The sequence below is a fragment of the Gekko japonicus genome, unplaced genomic scaffold (genome assembly GCF_001447785.1).
Source record: "Gekko japonicus isolate JY-2015 unplaced genomic scaffold, Gekko_japonicus_V1.1 scaffold589, whole genome shotgun sequence".
In the NCBI taxonomy this organism is placed as follows: domain Eukaryota; kingdom Metazoa; phylum Chordata; class Lepidosauria; order Squamata; family Gekkonidae; genus Gekko; species Gekko japonicus.
In genome coordinates, this window is record NW_015163105.1 from 528,603 (window position 1) to 536,975 (window position 8,373).

General features: G+C 48.2%; 1 protein-coding gene across 1 annotated transcript in view; it reads right to left on the bottom strand.

The window, feature by feature from the left end:
* PIBF1 (progesterone immunomodulatory binding factor 1) overlaps positions 1 to 8,373 on the bottom strand; it is a 158,945-nt gene that overhangs the window by 5,056 nt on the left and 145,516 nt on the right. The window lies entirely within an intron of this gene.

Here is an 8,373-nt window from a genome sequence, read left to right on the forward strand (position 1 = left end):
GAGACGATGACATACGGTGAACGGAAAACCTGCACGTTGGAAAAGCTGCAGTGAAACAAAAGTAACAATATAAAAAGTATAAAGGAGCTTAAGCATCACTTTAAAACGGAAACGGGATTTGAAAAGGAAGCGAAAGCTGGGTGGAAAAGATGAAAGAAGCAGGGAGGGCGCGTTTGGGGGCAAGCATTCTCGTACTATTAAATAACCATTTCGTTCAATAAAAAGCAACTTTCATGGCATCTTCGGATAGCTTCGGCAACATGTGAAGCTTACGGTAAAATATCCCATGGCATCCACGTTATTGCTGAGTTTTAACCATCGCATCCACTTGTAATAGCAGAGTCAATACAATTGTAGTAAAAAAAAGAAAAGAAAGGAAGGTGTTTAGCTTCTAATCAATGCTCCCTCTAAGCTGTGGAGTCTTGTGTCCAAAGATTCTACTTTGTGAGCTACTGGCATTAATGTTGTGAGCGAGAGATTTGGCTCCTGCATAAATCAGTTTGCTCTGGAGCCACATCCTTCCTGAGCTGAGACAAAAATGGGTGAGCCGGGGGCTAAAAGACTGTGAGCTGGCTCACACTAACTCAGCTTAGAGGGAACACTGCTTCTAATGTAATGACTGTAGCAGCAAAAATCTTCAGGATGCTCCTAAAACGCTGGAAAGCCCTCACCTGGGCGGTTCTTGGAAGCTAAGCAGTTCACTCCTCTTAGCTGTGGAGTCTTCTGAGCAGGAACTCTGCTTTGTGAGCTACGGGCATGGAAGCTGTGAGCTGGTGATTTGGCTGCTGCATAAATCAGTTTGCCCTGGAGCCATCCCTTCCTGACTGAAGACAAAAAAAGTGTGAGCCGGAGGCTAAAAAAAACTGTGAGCTAGCTCACGCTAACTCAGCTTAGAGGGAACACTGGTTCTGGTACCTGTAGCTGGAAGTTTCCAAAGGACTCTGCACCGCTGTCTCCTTCGTGCAAGATGGCCCCACGGCCCACTTGGAGAATTTGCTTTCTGGAGAGTGGGGAGTTTTCCGGAATGGGACGCCACTTGGTGTGAGGAGAGCGGACAAACAGCAAGGCCGGCTCAGGCCTCCCCAGTGAGGGAAAGCACGTGCTGCTTGCACACGGGGGGGGGGGGCTTGGATGCTGGCCAGAACCTACTTCATTGCCCCAGAGAAACTTGGAATACCAAGAGAATCTGTTACCTGGATTAAGTTGCAGCATAAGGTCTCTGCAGAATGAGGGGCCGTCGGGCGGAGGGAAGCACATTTCCCTTCTGTATATATCTGATGAGACCTGAGAACTTCCGGCACCAGTGCTCCCTCCAAGTTGTGGAGTCCTGTGAGCAAAAATTCTACTTTGTGAGCTACTGGCATGAAAGTGCTGAGTGGGCTACTTGGCTACTGTATAAATTGATTCGCTCTGGAGCCATCCCTTTTTGAGCTAAGGACAAAAATGTATGAGCCGGAGGCTAAAAACCTGTGAGCTAGCTCACACTAACTCAGCTTAGAGGGAACAGGACCAGCGCCTATCAGCATTCTGGGGCCAAACGTACAAGGAATGTAAGATCTATCTCCAGGCAGTGACATTCTCCTAATATCCAGTCTCTGAAGTGTATTTTTGCCACTTTATGGTATGAACTAAACCAGAATTGGTGAGGCTGGGAAAAATGACAACTGAACGTGGTTTTTAGGGCTAGTGTGTCACTGCCTATAGGTTCAATTCTAGAAGGTTCCAGGTGCAGCATCTGTAGATGGGGACTGCACAGACGACTGCTCAAAGCATGTGATTTAATTTTGCCAAAACCTTCAGCTGGGAAGAACAGGGTGCTTGTTGGCACTACCCCCACCTAGCTCGAGGAGAAGACTACCGATGCATACACTTAAGGGTGCAGCTGCGCTTTCTTGCGCAGTTCTTTCCCGGAGTGACGCCATAGGTGTTCAGAACCAGCTGTTGCAGGGAAGGAAAGTGAGCTGAATGACTGCACGGAAGACTACTGAACAGCCATCAGTTACAAGGAGCCAACTTGTTCTTCTTCAAGGCCTCTGTACCGGCACAGCTGATTAACAAACCCGTCTAGCTGGCAGAGAGAAGAGGTGCAGTCGGGAAAAGAGGGCATATCCAGGCCTTGCCACCAAAGGCTCTGTATTGCTTCTGGCTCTCCTGTCCAGATCTTAGGTATCTGCTCTGCAGGGCCCTGGGGGTGGGCGTAAAAGCTATGAAAAAGGTTGTGGAAACAGTAACGGTTCTAGTCAAGTGTGCTCTAACCAATGTTCCCTCTAAGCTGTGGTGTCTTGTGAGCAAAAATCCTACTCTGTGAGCTTCTGGCATTAAAGTTGTGAGCGAGCGATTTGGCTCCTGCATACATTAGTTTGCTCTGGAGCCATCCCTTCCTGAGCTGAGACAAAAATGTGTGAGCCGGGGGCTAAAAACCTGTGAGCTAGCTCACACTAACTCAGCTTAGAGGGAACACTGGCTCTAACCACTGTCCAAAGGCAGTGATGTGCTAGTTTGCAGCACAGTTCACTCCTTGATGTGATCCAGCCGCACAGATTCTGGGAGGAAACACACTGGCGCTTCCATATATCATTATTATAGACAAATACGCTGGAATCCTTCCTGTAGGATGCCATCCTGCCAATACAGAAGAGGAATAGAAGAAGAGATTGGATTTATACCCCGAGTCTCAGAGCAGCTTACAATTTCCTTCCCTTCCTCTCTTGACAACTGGTACCCTGTGAGGTAGTTGGGGCTGAGAGAAGAAGAGATTGGATTTATACCCTGCCCTTCACTACCCAAAGGTGTCTCAGAGCGGCTTACAAACTCCTTTCCTTTCCCTTCCCCTCCCCACAACAGACACCCTGTGAGATAGCTGGGGCTGAGAGAGCTCTCTCGAGAACTGCTCTTTCCAGAACAGTTCTGAAAGAACTGTGACTGACCCAAGGTCATACCAGCAGCTGCATGTGGAGCAGTGGGGGAATCAAACCCATTTCTCCCAGATTAGAGTCCGCACTCCTAACCACTGCACCAAACTGGCTCTGGACAACTAAGGAGTACAGATCTCTTTCTACTCGTCAACAGATTTGGGAAGCACACTGGCAGATTAAGTTCCTGGTTCAGCTAAAACATGGAAACCATCAGAGGTGAGAAAGACATCTGAGCGGAGTGCTACCTTTTCTCTATAGTGGGGCTATAGGGTGGGCCAAGTGCGGTGCGGAGAGTTCGCTGGCACACCCTGCTGAATTTATGGCTACCAGAAATGCTATTTCCACTGCCGGAAGATGGACGTCACGTGATGCCAAAGGTTCAAAGGGGCATTTCCATTCTTGCGAAAGAACCAAGTGACAATGCCGCTGAAGTCTGGGTGGAAGATCTGGGATTGGTGGGTGCAGCGCAGGAAGATCCAGGCCTTTAAAGAACCACTTTATCCTAAAAGTGAGAGTGGTCATCAGCAATGGCTGCCAGGACGAGCTGACTCCAGAGAATGACGGTAAACCAAATATTTCTCATCTGCAGGGGTCATTTCCTGCAGGAGCGCAGCTCCGGCAGTAAAGAGTCCAGGGGGAGGGCACATGCAACAAGCCCCACCCCCTGCTCCCAGCAGCCCTCAGTCAGAGCAAGAAGCAGCCAGGTAAGCTGCAGAGCCCCCCCCCCCGGCCCCCCGGTCCAAAACAGTGCAGTGGCACCTTTAAGACCAGGTTTTATTCAGGTACAAGCTCTCCCTTCTCTGTGAGGACAGATCTGCACGCCCCCCCCCCCCAATAGCTAGCAATCCAAAACAGTCCAGTGGAGCCTGAGCGGTGGGTGTTGCCTTCTGACACACTTCCGGTGATGTCAGGGGGTGTGGCACATGCAGATAAGTTATGCTAATGGGTTATGCTAATAAGCTCCTACACCTCTTTTTCTACGAAATGACCCCTGCTCATCTGAGACAATGGAACGGGTAAAGGGGTTCCGATGTTTGGCCATTATAAAGAAGCAGAAACATTTCTACTTGGAAGGGTGAGAATGGCAACTGAAGGGTTTCCTAGCATTTAGGAACAATTCCTAACGCCCACGTGACTGCTCCTGCCAGGTTCGTTTGGGGTTTGGTCTGTCATTTCTCAGCTCGACAGGTGTTCACAGCAAATTTGGGCTCCAGGGATATACAGGGAAACCTGGATTCAACACACATCCCAAAGACACAGTTTGAAGCCAGAAGACAGAAAGCACGGAGATCACTGGGGCATGTGATGCTCTGTATTCTTGGTGCCTGGGGGGGGGGGGTCAACAGTGGGAGGGCTTCTAGTGTCCTGGCCTCACTGGTGGACCTCCTGATGGCACTTGGTATTTTTTGGCCACTTTGTGACCCAGAGTGTTGGACTGGATAGGCCATTGGCCTGATCCAACATTGGCCTCTCTTATGTTCTTATGTTTATGTTCTTATGTTCACTGCAGTTTTAGGACTACATAAAAACTAGCTGATTCCTTATTTTTTCACTTGACCATTGTAACAACTCACACATCGTGTGGGTTATAATAATGAAAACGTGCCTTAAAGGATGAAAGCATACCATTCCTCACACACTACTGCTTCTAAGCAGTTCTATAATACCGCAGGATGTAAATTCTTCTATTCAAATGGTAAAAATACCAGGCGGGCTTTGCTGTAGCTACGACGACGTCTATAAAACCGATGTCCAATATTTCAGCTATGAGCACCTTGCACTGCCATCCCCCGAGCCTGAAAGCGCACCAAACCATTTCATCTGCCGTGGAGACTCTTCTTATTGCTCAGTCATTTAATATTGCAACTATCTGCATAATTCGGCCATGTGCGGCGGCATGTCAAAACAGCTCAGCTGCAGAGCAGCTGTTTCAAAAGCCTGCATAGCTGATATCAACATGTTGCTGAAAGTTGTAAACTCTGCAAAGATGTTGCCAAAGCAATGCATAGACCACATTTCTCGATGGAAATAACTTGGGACAATTATGTTACAGCCGCGTGCTTCGTCTTTAAGGGACCCAGGCGGCAATCCCTACCTACTTGCAAGCAAGCGCTACCAAAACAGGGATAATTACCTTTGAAGCAAGAAGAAGAAGAGGAGGAAGAAGAGGAGGAGGAGGAGGAAGAAGAAGAGGAGGAGACAGAGACTGGATTTATACACCACCCTTTATTCAGAGTCTCAGAATGGCTTACAATCCCTTCCCATAACAGACACCCTGTGAGGTAGGTGGGGCTGAAAGAGAGCTCTGATGGAAACTGCTCTTGAGAAAACAGCTCTGAGACCGACCCGATGTCACCCAGCTGGCTGCATGTGGAGGACCGGGTAATCAAACCTGGTTCTCCAGATTAGAATCCGCCACTCTTAACCACTGCACCAAACTCAGTAGGTTGAGGGGTTGTGGTGCAAGGCAGAATTTTTATAGTAGCTATCTCTGTGAACCGGCACAGCTTTGCTGTGGCTTCTGAGAGACTGCAGTTGCGCTCCCCAAAGTGATGATGGTCAGAAAATCTCAATGGAGGAGTTTCAGCTCAGACAAAGTAATATTTGCTTGGTCCTGTCTCCTGGAAAGAGGCGAAACCCTGGGCAGCAGAGAGAGAGAGAAAATCAGTTCGGACTTCCTAACTTGTTATATACCAGCACTGTCCTGCAGGAGAGAAGCAACCAAAAACAGCAACTTTTTGGAAAGTCAGAGCGGTTTCTATACATTTACTCATAAAATGCTCTTAAGGAAAACAATGGAAGCTTGTGATCTTTTCTTGCATTAGACTGTGGATCTATTCTTGCGTAAATCTCAAGGAGTATTCTAACAAACAAACTTCTAGCCTTGGACTGGAAGCGACGCAACACCCTTCTAATAGCTTTCAGTGGCCAAGGATGGGAGGGGGGGGAATTGCATAAAATCAATGTAACCATGAACTTGGTGTTTTGCCCTAATCTGTATGTGGTGGGATGGAACTGGAACAGACGAAACCAGTGCAGGTCCCACAGACTGTCCACTCCAACCACCCCCCTCTTTAATCTCTTCATTACGTATATCTTTCAAACACCGCTGTTCATTTTTTATCCAACCGGACCATGTGCGGAACAAATGTGGCCAGTGTTTGCATCCCTTCAGCGACTTCTAATTATCTCATGCTGTCATTCGGTTCCCTGATCCACCAGCTCTGGTCAGCACATGGGGAACTGGGAATACACGACAGCTTCAACAACTTGCAAGGGAACAGACCCCGTGGGGAAGTGGCTCCAGCTGGAATGTGTGAGGGAAGGCACAGAAGATATCACAGGAATATGGGAAGGGGGCCTCAAGGGCGTGTGCGACTTCTGCAACTGGTGTGGGGTTGGCTACCTGGTCCAAGTCCCCCCCAGCAGCAGTCAAGACTGACTTAAAAAGAAAAGCTGCCAGCCACATGCATGCAACTTGTGTGCGTAAATTCTGGTGGAACTTCAAAAATGCTGTTGTGATGAACTCCAACATAAATAATAATTAAGCCAACGAAAGATCTAGTGTGAGCTTCAGATGACGGAATGGCAGGAACCATAGCTGAACCAGCGTTAGGGTTGCCAAGTCTGGGTTGGAAAATACCTGGAGACTTTGGGGGTGGAGCCAGGAGAGGGCGGGGTTTATGGAAGGGAGGTGGCTCAGTATAGTACAATGCCGTAGAGTCCACCCTTCAAAGCAGCCATTTTCTCCAGGGGAGCTGATCTCTGTCAGCTGGGGATCAGTGGTAAAAGCGGGAGATCCCCAGGCCCCACCTGGAGGCTGGCAACCCTAACCAGCGTCGAGGGAAGGCTTGTGACTGATTTCACCAAACAAGAGCTCATCTTACAGACTGTCCTTTGGTGGTGAACAAGGCTTACCATTTTAGGAGGAGGAGGAGGAGATTGGATTTATACCCCACCCTTCACTACCCGAAGGAGTCTCAGAGCATTTTACAATCTCCTTTCCCTTCCCCTCCCCACAGCAGACACCCTGTGAGGTAGGTGGGGCTGAGAGAGCTCTGAAAGATCCCCTAAATTTAGGGATTGTTCCAAATGCAAATCTTCCAGCTGTATATCTTTATCAACTTATCGCTCCAAATTTGTGCAGAGTCATCTCCTTGGCCAGATTTAATGTCCTTCCTTCTGCTCTTCTCTCTGGCAGATTCCAGCAGGCGTAGTCCTTGTAAGAAGGACTGTGTTGAAACTGTCCCCCATTTTCTCATTTAATGTTCCTTTTATCTGGTGCCCTGCCAGTATCTTCTGTACCCTATATTAGCTCAATTCTCAGAGATTCCTGACGATTTAAAGGTTCTGTTTTTGCTTGATAATCAAGATACAGAAATAACCGAAATAGCAAAGTTTCTTCTTAGTGCTATGGCTATACATTCTGATAAGTAACCATTAGGTTTTTCTGCTTTCATGCTGTTTTTCTGCGCCGTAGCTCCAATTTTACCCTATATGGATTTGTATTTTCCAATCTTTATTTAATCTGATCGCCTATTGTATGTGTACACGTATGACAATAAAGGCTTGTCAAATGTAAAAATGCTCTGAAAGAACTTATGACTGACCGAAGGTCACACCAGCAGCTGCATGTGGAGGAGTGGGGAATCAAACATGGTTCTCCCAGATGAGAGTCCGCACTCTTAACCACTACACCAAACTGGCTCTCTCACTTCCCCTGCAACCTCAGAGTGATTCCACTGCATATCTTGGGCTTTGAGGAAAAGTAGAGGAGACCTTGGTTGGCTGCACGGCTCGTTTACCAGGCAGATAAAAGCATCTGTTTCGACTTACATCCAACGTGAATTACAAGTTGGCACTGGATGGCCATTAGGGACTCTGCTTGTCCTGTTACGATGGATGGATGGACACGTTTCAGTTTGTTCCACTTGATGGGGACAAGATCCCTGGACGTGTGAGACCCACCTCTCTGGATACCTGCCTGTTCAGGCAGCCAGCCAGAGAGATGCGAGCCAAAGCAGAGGATGGCAGTAGCTGATAACACCTTGAGAGGGAGTGTGGTCCTCACAGCTTTAAAGGAGGCTGTGGCAGAACCACACCTGCTCCTTGGATCCTGCTGTGCGGGAGAACAGCCAGTTTCAAATCTCCCAGTTCTGTGCAAGGTCCTAGAGTGTCATGTGACATCTCAGCTTCATAGACTTTTGTGTGAAACCAGTCATCTAAATCCTCCTCCATGTAGCTTTTGACCCTGATTTGTAATTGAGACATTATATTGCCGGTGCCAATAACTTAACAGGGGAATATACCCCTGTTAATTGGGCTGCGGTGGCTCAAGTGGTTAAGACGCTGAACTGCAGACTGGAATGTCGGTAGTTCAACAGTTTGAGACCCGAGTTGCTGCATGACGGAGTGAGCTCCCGTCTCTGGTCCCAGCTCCTGCCAACCTAGCAGTTTG